Source organism: Nipponia nippon, unplaced genomic scaffold (assembly GCF_047370975.1).
Source record: "Nipponia nippon isolate SJK-2023a ecotype South Korea unplaced genomic scaffold, ASM4737097v1 scaffold_13, whole genome shotgun sequence".
NCBI lineage: Eukaryota > Metazoa > Chordata > Aves > Pelecaniformes > Threskiornithidae > Nipponia > Nipponia nippon.
In genome coordinates this window covers 10,531,475-10,545,610 of record NW_028262324.1, presented here as the reverse complement: position 1 = coordinate 10,545,610, position 14,136 = coordinate 10,531,475, and positions in this window count along the sequence as shown.

The following is a 14,136-nucleotide window of genomic DNA, read 5'->3' as shown; positions in this document are numbered from 1 at the left end:
TCGTGGGGAGCAGATGGAAGGGAGATGCAAAGACAGCAGAGAGCTGTGTGAAACAGAGCAAGGCAGAGGCAACATGGGCCACACATTTTTCTGCCTACTTAATCCTTCCTTCAGCTGGCACCAGCCTCCAAAATGCCTTACTACAGCTCTGTTCCTCTTTCTGATGTAGGTAAGCATACAGCTCAACAGAGCATGCTAAAACAACTTCATAAACAACCTGAAAAGCAAATAACTGGAAGCATTTTACTTTTAAAAATCTACTTTCATCAGTTTAAGGTAATTAGTTCTGGGAGATGATGATAGAGCGGTGAAAGTTGCTGCAAGTGACAGCAGTGAAACTCCTGACACAGATATGGTACAGATTGCACGACCAAATAACACTTCCCATGTTTCAGAAATCACATTGTCAACAATGTTTCCAGGCCCTGAAATTAGCTGAAGTAATCAGGAACTGTTGGCAGCAAGCAGCAGGCAGCTTGTTGGATTGCTTTTCTTTTTCACCGCAAGAATCTTTGAGGATAGCTTAAAAAAAAAACCACACCTGTAATAGCTTTCAATTGAGCCAATTCTGGCTGTATTAAGTCAATGATGTTAGGTACAATGTACAAGGAGATGGGTCTTTGGTTGAGAAAAACAAAATTCTTATTTTGAGGAAGTTAGAATAATCTCAAGCAATCACACACATAGTAATGTCAACCTATGCTCAGTCTTGGGAGGGAAAAATCTTTAACTACGTAGTCAATCTGGAATGCCAGGACAACAAAGAATGACGCCTGTCAGTCTGATAAAAATTCAGGAAATAAAACTAGTTTTGAAGGAAAGCTTGTTCTCCTAGTTTTTTCTACCAAATTTATAGAGAGGAAATCCTTGGAGTAAAATCTCTAAACCCTGACCCCAAACCCAACTTTTGAATAGCCAGTATAAAGTTGCTTTTTTTTATTATATTTGAATTTCAGATGAGAGAATACCAAAGGTATTTTTGGATAGTCAGTAGAAGAGGTGGAGAAAATCAGTATGAATATGCAGGTATTCAGACTTCAAGAGAGACAAAATCTACAAATGAATGATCAGACTCATATTTCACAGCTTGAATTTGCCTTTGCATTTTGACCCCATCGGGATACAGCGAATCGTGTTTTCAACCTTGTCTTAGTAACTAAGAAAGTAGAAAAAGCTTACTTTTTTTTTTTCCCAAACACAAAGGTTTGCATGCAAGTGGAAGTGAAGAGGAAAAAAAAGTCCAAAAAATACCAAGACTCACTTTGTCTTGATGTAACTGAAAAGGAAAAGAAAAAAGCACAGGTTGACAGTATAGGGATCACAGCCGCCATTGACTTAATATGCAGCTGCAAATATGAAAGAAATTAGAACATGCAAGAAGAGAAGTGAGTTCATCAAGTCATTTCTAACAGCACAGGCAGAGCAAGGAAGAGTCTAACATCCTCACAGAGAGGATAATTCAACAGAAATCTTACTGCCAAAGGCCATAATTACAACCGAGCAGTTTAATCTTGCACCAGGTCTTGATTTAGCCTCCAGGTTTGGCCTTTTGTCTCTGCCCACCGGCTTTGTGTACACAGTTGGCACATATGGAGATGTCTCATCTCCTTCTAAAGGTAACAGAAAAATATAGTGGAGCCTCTAGTTCTATTTTTTTTTTCTTTTTGAATGGTGAAAGAAGAGCTGACTTTAAATTTGTCCCTTTTGTCTTCTTTTTTGTACAGCTTGTTTGTGGTTCAATTATTATGACATTCTCCCTGCAGATAGTGATGCTTGGGGAATCTGGTAATACTTAACAAAAATAAAAAAATAAAAGGATCCTGTCTGCCAAGCATAAAGTAATTAAGGGTCCTGGAACACACAGAGGGCAATAAAGTTATTGAAGGAACAGCATTCATTAAGCAAGATAAAGCACAGCAGGGCACGCATTCCTGGCCCTATCCGCTGTGCCCTACACAACATCAGCTATTTGAGGGCTAACGCCGCAGAGCTACACATAGGACAGTGTAAGGCTGCGAGCCGGGAGCCAGAGGAGCAGAGCGTTAATGAGTGGAAAGCCCAAAGTGCAATATCTCACTGGTCTTCTAAATCAGCCCTTGTTTAAATTAAAGTTCAGCAGTCGGCTGAACAAATAATTCCCAACAATATTCTTAACCTAAACTTGCTCCTCAACATTATTCTAGTACAGCATGTTGCACGTATGAATTCTGGATTGGTTAAAGAATGGCCCTCAGTAAACATTTGTTGCTCTATGTTAGAGATCTGTTAAATTCTGACTGCCTGACACGATATTGCTTCCACTTCTGAACAGGTATCTGTACAAAACAGAGCAACGAAACAGAAATAAAATACTCAACTCCAAACTCTGTGTTTACAAGTTCAGTTTCTTCAAGCGCGCACATAGAAATTCTTTAGTTGGTGTCTTCAGGCAAGCTGCAGTAACACAAACTCTCCATAAACTCTAGGAAACATTTACTCTATAACATGACAGCTCTAATTCTAGGCATGCCACATCCCACCCCAGAAGCTTCCGCATTTCATTGCTGAATGAAAAGATCTCAGGTGCATGGTAAAAACCTTCAGGATCATCTGTTTGTATCCAAAACTTTCTCTTAAATAACTATAGCTGTCGCTGCTGTATTTAGTTTACGTACATTGCCATAACATAGTAAGTTGTTATTATTCCCACTTTACAGAGACAAAAAAGATTGTCCTGTTCAAAGTCACACAGAAAGTATGTGGCAGGAATGGGAAGTGAAGCCAAGCCTCCCAGCCCTCATCATACCCTAATTCCTGACCTCCTTCATCATGACCTAAGAAATTTGGGGATTTTTTTTCCTTTGTTTCTTTTTCTTCCTGTCCTTAGAATGTATTTAGATTTTATTTTAAACCTTTTCCGTTCAACCCTTAAGGCTAGAAACATGATTTCAACCATAAATACAAGTGACCCAGGACCTAACACTATCTGATAATTGCTCTCAGTTCTTGCCAACTGGTTGCAACACCGCGTTTGTATTCCATAACAGTCTAAAATGCTTACACAACAGGTAATATGCACATAACCAAAAACCCTAGATTAAATTAAAACTATTTAAACATTTGAATAGTCCCACCAAGGCCAATTCAAATATGCAGCACATGTGATACTATCAGTGTTTAATTATATTCCACAATAACGTACTCTAGTTCACTATTTCTCAAATACATACACTTTAACAGACCATACACAGGAGCCTCTAGGAATACATTTACAGATGATGACTATTTTGCTGATACAATTAACTACACTATATCAAGGCTTCATTTAGCTAGACATAAAAAGTGTAGCAAGACACTGATCTCAGTGGATACTTGCTCCCAAGGGGTGCAAGGCAGCTTCCAAAAACCTCCCATCCAAGCAGCCCTGACACCAGGCAGCCCCGCACCGGCTGCATCACACTTTGCCCAACCAGATCCAGCCTGGCCCTGTGCCGCACAGCTGAAGCCCGGTGTATTTGTGCCAACAGCCGCATCCTCACAAAATGGCAACAGCACTGGGACTGTGGACCTGGGCACACTGACAAAATGCAGGCGGCTTGATTTACATTCGTTTGCAGCCTGCTACGGGGAAAGCCAGGGAGAGGAGGAGCCCACGGGTGCTGGGGCTGGACTTGGGACGAGACCCATGATGCCCGGCAATGGGGGTGCAAAGCGCAGCCCCACAGACCCCGTGCTACACTTGCACTCAACGGTCAGGTGTCACAATAGATCAGGGAGGAACACTTCATGCAATATGGCAACTCACAAATGCGTGGATCCTCATGTGGCTCAGGGCCCTTTTACCGCTGAAGCTAAAGGGAGTGCATGCCATTAGCATTTCTCAGTATGGCCCAAAATCTCAGTCGTGTGACATGGGATCTGCTGCCCAGTTGCAGGGCGGAAGCAAGACCTGCATTGTCAAGACCTTAGCTACCTGTTTTCTGCAGCTATCCTCTTCATCCAACCAACCTTAGCAAAACAATTTGCATTTAGTCCTTTTCTACAGGTGGAGGTCGAGAGCTCCTGCTTTTTCAGAACTGCTTTTCCCTGTTTCCTTGTTTCTAACGTTTGTCCTCCTGTCTTCTGACTGCCCGTCACACTCTACAGCCCCAAACTTTGCAAGATGTTTCCTGAATTTATATTATTTTTACCCTTTAGTCTTTGTGTGCACAAGAAGCACCTTGAACTCCTCAACTCCTTCTGACAATGCTGCCCTGGGTCAGGCCTCAGGCTGTCTCACCTGAGGTGGGAAGTGGTGTTTTTCCACCTAAAAATCAAGGATTTCTCGTTTAAAGGACCACTCTGAGTGCTACAACCGATGTAGCTTACCACATGTCAGGGAGATGGAAGTATGAGGAGAAGGAAGGAGAAATCCAGTGTTTGGAAGAGTGGCACCTTTGTCTGAGTATATAAATAAAGCAGGAGTTTATCATAATTTATTTATAAAAACTATTTCTAATCTAATTCTTTGCATATTATCTAGGGGTAAGAGAGATGAGACAAAAAAAATGGTTCTTAATCAGGAATTGCCACATGGAGTGGTTTTGATTAATATGCAAAACATAGATTATAAATAGATTTATAAATAAATGATCAACTACGGCTGCTGCTTTATTTACCTATGGACTTGCAGAAAATGTGAAGGCTGAATTCTGATTAAATGAGAATCGCCACTAATGGTGGACTGGCTGGCTCAAAGGGACTGGTAAAGGAAAGTGAGGATATATTTGCATAGCACCTTTGATTCAGAAGAACTCCCAAGTGCTTTGCAGAATTAATATTATATTTTAGGGGTCACTTCATCCATTACTGAAATACAGCCTCTGAGGAGGACGAAAGATAACTTTCTGCATCTATTTCACCTTTCATCAAAGATCTCAAAGCACTTTGCACACTAATTAAGCCTCCTATTGTATCATGCAATCCACTCCTCCTGCAGACTACTAAACCAATGCAACCTAAATTATCAGCAATAAAACCAAGGAAAATTCATCAACTGTTCCTTGGTATAACTTCATTTCACTTCCAGATCATCAGGTTGAGGTCAGCTGGTGCCTCAAAAAGATGTCCTCACCTGAACAGCAGCACAGATCCCAAATAACTACGTTCAGACAACTCAGACCCATTGTGTCCAATATCACACCAGCCCAAAATTCTCATCTAAGAGCACTGTAGTATCCCATCGTAATCAAAACCTCAGCCCCAAAGTTTGCAGCTCTGACCTAAGAGCCTGCATTTCTTTTCACCGATCCAATCTGCCGTGGAGACGCACACATCAGTGGGAGACTGAAGTTCAACGCGACACTAGGCACCAACTCTAAAGACATGGCAGTTTGCAGGTGCAACAGCCTGCCCATTTCCATCTGTACCAAATCTCCACCTGGGCCAGACTTGCCTGTATCCATCCAACAGCAGGGCATAGGAGAGCCATATATCTGCTGAAAATGCCTGCGAGTTGATTCAGCCCCTTCCATTTACCTTGCCGTTTAAAAATAAGAAAGTCAAAGCATTTTTTTTTTCATATGGCAAAGCTGTCCTGCCAAGTCAGTTTTCACAGCTGAACACTTCCCAAGGTGCCAGTTCTGCAATTCAGGGCCTGTATGTGATCCCCCGAGCATGATGGATAGCTTTAAAATGAAGGCACTGTGAGAAGTACCAGCTGTCCAGGTGCACATTGGATCAGCATGGCTGAACCACCCTTCCTCCTCCCCTGCCTCCCTCTGAGGAAGAAGCAGGAGCTCATCCTGTGCAGGGGGAAAGCTTTGACGGCAGGAGAGACACAAGAGCCCAGCAAACGAGCAGGGGCACAGCCACACGTAGGTCACACCTCACCCAAATGTGAGCCTGCTTTTACTATGTCTGAAATAATTTGCTGTTACCTGGCAAGTTTGGGTGATTCCTTTTCCATCCCCTTTTTTTTTGACCACCTCATTTCTGACTTCTTCAGCCCAACAACCAGTAGCTAAAATAAGAGGCAGACCAAATGCAAAAACAACTTATTTTCTCCAAATAAGCCAAGCCAACCTCCAAGCTCACCCCCCCGACACACACACTTCCTCCCAGTGCCCATTCCAGGTTTCCAGATGTCCCTAGAAAGGGATTTCATTCTAAACCACCCTGTTAATTAACAGTTTCTCTTTTGAGTCCAGACTACAAAGACCATCTTCAAACACTCCTTGCACCACAGCAATGGAGCACACTCACATGACATAGGGCCAGCAAGCAGCAGGAGCCAGCTTCAGCAATGGGCTCTTCTTTAGTGCTTGTTATTTGAGAACTAGAGGTCTGGGCTGAAACTCAGCCATGCCATGCAAGAAGGGCATCAGCGTGGCCCTTACACATTGTGGAGATGCAACCTAAGCATTCTTCAAAGGAGGAGATATGTCTCTATACAGATTTTCTTGTCTTACAGTGCTTTTCAAGACAGCACAGGACACGTTCCAGGGAAGCTGATTCTGTAAGTGAGATAGTTCAAACTCCATTTAGTAGAAACCATATGCCAATACAGTCCTACTTCCTCTCTCCACCCAGTAAATTAGCGACGTGGACAATCTATTGACTAAACAGAGCAAATTTTACCACAGCAATAACAGTCTGTCCAGAGAGAACATTACCACTCACTGCCCAATTAGAAGAACGTTGAATGCACGGAAATGCCTTTTGAATAAACACTTGATAACCCTCAATAAAACTGTAAGAGAGAGTTACTGCAGATTTACTACCCAGGAAAGGAAAGCTCTTCATGGTGCAGCCAAGAGCTTATTGCTTCTTATTTAATGCTGATAAATATGAGAGCTTCACAGTCCCACAGCACCCTGGGTTAAAGCAGCTTAGCAGGAAAATAAAATAGGTACCTTATGATCTGCCCACAGAAAGATGGCGGAGAACCACAAATCTGCCAAGGTGACTGCAAGTTGCATGTGCTTACTCCAAGCTGTGTGGCATTTAGTAAGGGGTACGTCGCTCCTTTGGTAAGCCAGCTCCACTGAGCAGCAGCACACACATCGCTGATACGCTGCAGGTTCATATCCCAGCTTGTGGCACAGTAACTGCTGGTGTGCTCGGGCCCTGCAGTTGCAGAGGTGATCTTGGGTGGGATTGCTGCCCTTTAGCTTCTCTACATCCTGGTTCTTCTGCAAGAAGTACAGCTGTGATACACATCTGCAGCGGTGATAAGACCTCTCTTCCTGCTGCCTCACAGGGAGAAAAGGGGCACCATAAAAAAAGCCAGGTGATCAGCCTTACTGCCTCTACTATGATGATACTTGGACAGTATTTGGGTTTTCTGAAAAAGTGTGATTGGCAAGGAGGAAGGAACGGGTTGGCTCTATTTACATGAATCCAGGTTTCCCATTAAGGCTGCCCAGCCACCTCGGGCAGCAGCCCTTCCTGCATGAGCACAATGGGGATATTTACAACCCCAGGGAGGATACCGCAGCACATTTGTTCCACAAATGAACATTGACATAAAGGTCTTGCCCTTGCTGATGAGCATTGATGTGTTGTTTTCTGTATTCACAGTTCTTGGTGATAGGGAAGTATTTACAGGGTAATTTTGTTTTCCTCCTTAAGAAGTCTAGTGGGGAACAGCCCAGTGCTCAAAAAATAAACACCCAACAGAAATAGTTACTAATTCTCTTATCATCTTTATTCACTTGAACACGTTTCCTCCCTGGCAACCCTGTAGCTGGTGCCTTACCTTCTCGGGAACACCCAGGGTGTTGGGGATCACAAACCCCTGAGAGCCAAGGAGCCGTGCCACCGCTGTACCACCATGCATGGCAGCAGAGGTGTTCTGGTGCCACGCTTCAGTTCTTCTTTTCCAAGAAAGGATCAGTGAACAGGCCCAGCCAAGGGTAGTCTCCAAGGTCCAGACACTTGTGTATAACAGAGCTTAACTGTCCTCTTCAGCTAATGGCAGCTCTTCCCATTGCATGGCTAATAATGGCTGATGTTTGGTTTATTTTAGCAGCGGCTGTTGCGGTCTTGCATCGAGTGAGCAGGTAAACCGTATTTTGGAGACCTTTCCTACTCATGCTGTTAATGCTACAACAAGCAATCTTTGGGGTAATGGAGGAGGGCAATCACAGAAAATTTCCCTCTAGGCTCCCACTATCATTTCCTGTCCAAAAAATAATATTAAATGTGATCTACAATTGAAGTAATTAAAAGGATAACATCCTATTTTATATATTATTGGACCCCTCACACAAGTAAGTGGAGTTATCTACCTACTGCTGTTCAACCACTTTCTGAATGCAAAAACATGATAAATATCACTGAAAGACGAAAGAGCTTAAGACATTTAAAATGGCACTACGCTATTCCTGTAAGACAAAAGGTGTATTATTGCTTAAATGAGGGCGCATCAACACCTTGAAATCCTTCCTCATTTAAGCCTTAATCACTTTGCACAGCAGAGATGGAGCCCTAATGGTTTTCTATGTGGGGAAACTGAGGCAAAGATGAGGGAAAGAAAAAGGATATCATCAGGATGGTAGGATGGGTTAGTGACATGCTGGGACCCAAGCAACTTCCCTGAACGAAGAAGGATGCTGATTTAGGAAGCTAATGCCCAGGCAGCTTTCAAGTGTTGGGATGCAAAGAAGAGAAAAGAAGAGAGTTCTGACCCAAAACATCACTTAAAGAATAAAAAGCAACACTCAGTTGGTAATGAGGACATTGATGCTGAATTGTCCAAATTACCTGGTGATTTTTTTCTTCTTCTAAAACAATGGGACAAACCTTACTTGTCTCTTATGTAAATGTTAGAGGTATGCTGATCAGCATTGGAGCTAGTAAACCTCCACTCCCTTAGCAAGCTACATTTTGGAAAACACTTTCAAAATATGGGTCCAAGTTTATGTAAAAAATGAGAAAACTTACATGTAGCCACTTGCACATTCCTAGCAGGCTTCTGCAGTTGTTCACACTAATTTGGTAAGAAAGGAGCATATAAATTAGATACTGAGCTGGTGTGTAATCAGTCTGTGCATGCGACTACAGCAACAGTATATCCTCTTGCTCCATCTCCTGAATCAGTAAATAAAAAACAGTAAAAGATTAGTCTCTGATATCAGATAAATTATCTTAGATTTGAAAACAGGAACTATCAAGACACAAAACTGACAGAAAGGCAAAAGCTGTCAGAAAAATATCTTTTGATGCTGACATTTAAGCTGGAATTGGTTAAGAAGGAGGAATAAAAGCTATACAAGATACAACCCCCTTGTTTTCATAAACAAAAAATCCAAACCCAAAACGCTTCCTGTGCAATGCTTTCAATTAATAATGTAAAGTTTCTGCCACCAATTTTAAATCTTTTTCATGAATGCTGAATGTGGTTCATATCTTTTCTTTCACTTCATCAAATGCAATGAAATGCATTTGTAATACTATCCTGGCTATTGCCCTTTTTTTCCCCATGCAGAATGATAACCAAATGTTTCAATTTTTTTTTAATGCTCCATTTCTCTTAATGCCAAATGAGGTTTCAAAATGTAGAGGAAGTTTCGAAAAGACATTGGTGAAACAACAAATTGGAAAATAAAGGGAGAGAGAAAAATGAAGTAATACCTGCACAACATTATTTAAGTCGTAGGGGGAAATATTTGGAACATGAAGAGAGAAAGCTTTTAAATACTTACAGTAGTGACTTCTGCTGTTTTGCAGAATTCTCCCCAGAAGAGCAAGGGAAAAAAATATTAATGGAGATGTAGCATAATTTTGGCTTATAAAAATGCAAACATTTTTACTGCAACTTAAAAAAATCTAATTTAAAATGTTTTAAATCCAAAATTTGTTAGGATCGGCATTTTTAAATTATTTCTGCAGCAAAGTTTTTTTTTTTCAGTTTGACTGAGGCAGCAAAAGTTACAGCGGACTCTTATCCAGGCCTGCACTGCAACAGTCTGTCATTTTGCTATCTGTTTATTGACCCTTCTTGAATCCATCATGCTCTCCCAAATGACACCATATCTCTACTATGTTCAATCATTTCTTTATCCATGTTGCAAAAGATGCAATTTACACTGAGCAAGTTTTTCTCATAATCTTTGTCTTTAATGATAAAGATTTATCCTAAAAAACTTAGCAGAAAACAAGGAAACAAGTACAAGCTCTGCACTCAAGGCAATATTGTTCTCTACAAGCAAACAATAACGCTTGTGTGTTTTTTTCTTTTTTCCCCAGAAAAGTTGCATTAGATGCTGCTATATTTGGAAGTAGAGATATTCGCTATTACTGCCAGTCAACGAATACCACAGCTGCACAGGGCAAGATATTTTTTACTGTGGATGTTGAGTAAATGAATTACTCAAACCAAGGATTATCCATGCTTGCCTGAAGTAGAAGGGAAATGTGCTCTAATAAGGCAAGGTTCTCCAGCACAACTCCTGAGCCTCTGCATGCTACCTTTGTGAAAAGTGTGCTGTATATGGGAAAGAGGCAGAAAAGGCCAATGCAATAAAGACATCCCTGGAAGGAAATGATGAAGAAAAGCTGAGATCGAAGGTGGTCCTTCTCCCTCGGAGAAGCAGAAGACAGACTCCCAGCAAAGTCCTGTCAGCCATCACCATCCCACTGATGTGCGATGGCCGTTAGCTGTGCATCCTGCAAACCTACACTGAGGGAGCTCTTTACACGTCCCATCAACCCACTAGGAAAAAAAGGCGTAACACACAAATCTTCCTCTTACTGGCAAGATCGTCCTTTGAATTTTGACTTTGTTGACTTAATGTCCAATTCATTGTCCTAAATTTTGATTCGTACAGAATTCCTGATGTGTCTGAGAAGACCAAACCAAGCTCTAGATTTTATAACTCAAATATTTCTCTTTTTGATGCTTCTTTATTGCTTGTATTGCCACAATCACAATGGTAAGGCAACTTATTCAGCATTTCTATCAAAGAAATCAAAGCACATCACAAAGCATCTCAAGGGATATAGGCTAAGTCTGGGGAATGCAGCCTCCAAATCTCTGTATGAAGTTACCAGAGTTGAGAGCAATCACAGAAATTGCCATAATGCTTTCTAGAAAGTAGATTAACATGCAACATCTATTTTAGGAGTGCATATCTACCCCAGTCCTTACTGAACTCATGTGTTTATAGAGTATCTTGGACAAGAGTCAGGGAGTCCCTTCACCGCAGGACAGACAATTTCAACTGCTCAGAGAGACAGAACAAGGGAAAAAGCAATAATTATTCTTGATTTATAGGTTGGACAGTGAGGAAGAGATTCAGTCTCACATGCAAGGTCATTCAGGAAGTCAGTGGCAAAGCTGGGAATGGACTTCCAATTCCCAGGTTACAGTGCAAGTGTTAATTGCAAATCTCTATTTTAGGATCACGCACAGGTTTAATTTGATGAGCCAAATTTCGACAGTTTGTTCTTCATTACTGTAGTTCCCGCTCTAAATTACTGGGTGCTATGACACTCAAGGTAAAACAGTACAATAGTAATCAGAGGTCATTGTAAGGTCTCATCTCACAAAGACTACTGAAATTTCACTCCCACTGCTTCTAGGGCTAGGAAAAAAATTGCATCTTTAGGAATCATTTTGAGCTGACACAGTGCACCGAGGTGGCTTTTTCCCTTCGCAGCTTGTGTACAGCAGTTCAGCTCTTTCTGTTTTCCCTGCCAGCTGCTCTACGAACACTACCCCTGTCAGCAGGAAGTTACAAAAAAATGAATGAAGACTGATGATTAACAAAGAAAGAGGGTGAATATTAATCATGGAGTCAACATTTGATGGGAACATTGATGGAATAGTGGTCCCACTGGAAGTTGTTAGGAGTTGATTTTTATGCTCCAGGGCAGTAGTTTTAAACCAGGGCTCATGATGGAAGAGAGTTTGCTTGTAATGTTTTAAACAGGTCATTGTGGAAAACATACCTTCTCCCTCCCCTCCCCATCTCCGTCTTTTGTTGTGCTAAGTTGAGAGCATAGCCCAGGTCTATTGTGCACCCTACATCCCCCCAAAACACCCAAAAGTAAGATCAAACCTTTAAACAGAAGCAAAACAGGAACATAACCTCTCCATTTTTCCTTGCTGATCTGCAAGCGAGCCCTCACCACCTGAGGCCACTCGTGTTAAGTCAAGAAATACTGGTGTTACTAGTTCTGAGCAACTTTTCTGTTGTTCAGCACACGCATATTACACCACGAGAAGGAGAGTCCGGGACAACACACTTCCATAGCTACGTAATTCAGGTTTGAATTTTGGCATGTTGCAACCTGATCCAAACCTCTTTGAAGGCAATAGGAGTCACAGTTACATTAGGGAGCAGTGTAGTAAAGCCCTCCTAACCTTGGCTGGAATTTCCTGTATCTCGCAAATTAACAACCGTGCTTGCAATCAATACTGTATACGAAGTGCACAGCTGATATATTCTTTGGTATTATACAAAATAATTCATTATACCAGATCATTCATTTTTTTACTGAAAAAACCTTGCAGATGCTGCCTTCAGGTAAGCTTCATCCACATACTAGACCCAACCACTAGAATCCTGAAAGTAACAGACATATGAAATACTGTAAAGCTACTGCAGATTTACTGCACACATCAATTTGAATTGGACAGTCATAGAAAGGACTTGCGAAGTCACTCAAATGTGGCTGCAGTCTGACACCAAAGTTAATGTGAGTTGGATGCACACCAACATCCAGCTCTCAAAACAGTCCCGTCATGCAAAATGGTCCTTTGCATATATTTTACAATTTCTACTGCAGTTGTTTCAAAGGGGGTTTATTTGCGGGAGGGGGGCAGGAGGGGAGATGGCAATGAAAGAAGGGGTATATTCAGAGCTGGTATCAATACCATAATTCTGTTGAGGTCAACAGACTTATGATGTTTCTCAGTGACAGCTCTTTGGTTTTCCTATGGTGCTCCCAAATCTAAGCTCTACCAGTACTCCCAAAGGATGCAGAATCACAGCACATGGCCTCTTTCATGAATTTTGCTCTACAAATTAATCCATACCATAGCTCTTATCAGGAGGACATAACATCCCTACTTGGCCACACACCAGCAGTTTTGTATATAGGCAAGGTTATTTTTCTAAATAAAGTTCTGGTTTAAAAAATACAAACATATTTCATACTTGCAGCAAAAGTTTAAGCAGACAAATGTAGAAGCACAAGGGGTTATGCATGCATTTTTCTGACAATTTTGTCTGAGGTCTCTTGCCATTCAGCAACTGATTTCTCAAAAGTGAAGTGTGACTGCTCACGGGATGCAGCTTGGCTACCCCTCCACCCATTTGTCCCACAATATGAAGGTAAAAAGCAAAACTGTTCCTTTAGTTTCAGCTATAGTGAAGAGTGACGTGGGCCACGGTGCAACAAGTTACAAAGAATCCCAAAGTCAAAAAAAGAAAGTCTCCCAAGTACACTGATGCCGTAAGAAGCTGAGCAGCAGAAGTCGTTTAATCCTCAGTGCTGCATTTTATCCAGAACATTGGGCCTTTAACAGCCCAGAAACCTTCAGGTGCATTTTCATAGTTAGTTAATGCTGTTCCACAGGCAGGTGATCTGCAGATATGCAGGTTATTTGCTTGGGAGCAGCCTGCCACTGTGCGTGGACCCTGCTCCTTTTTTTGTCTTTCAGTTCACAGAGCATCACTGACATGCACCGGATTGTCGGCTTGCTTTCACAGCGGCTGCTTGTAGAAAGCGAGCAGTACATGAAGCAGCAGACGCAGAGAGGATGGCTCAGGCAGCCTTTATTCCAACACTCTTGCAAAACTAGGTGCTACCTTGCAAAGGGTACGATGCACTGCAGCTCCCCTAAATAAATAACTTTTTAATGCATCTGTCATTTCAGATGTCAGACCAGAGACAAGGTCAAGCTTGGAGAGAAATCAGCCTGCTCCATCCTTGACCCGTCATTCATCACTGCATTTGTCCACAGCCAAACAACCCAGCTGGTTAACAGGGAAAATACCTTATCTGAGCTCTAAAAGGGTCCCATTTCTGCTATAGAGAACTCTATTAATAATACTCTCCAGAAAGCAGCGGGACTTCTGATGGACAGCTTTGCAGGGACATTTTTCAATAAAGAAGCTTAAAATCCTATATCTATGCACCTGATCTGCAGGCTGAAGGAGACGAGAG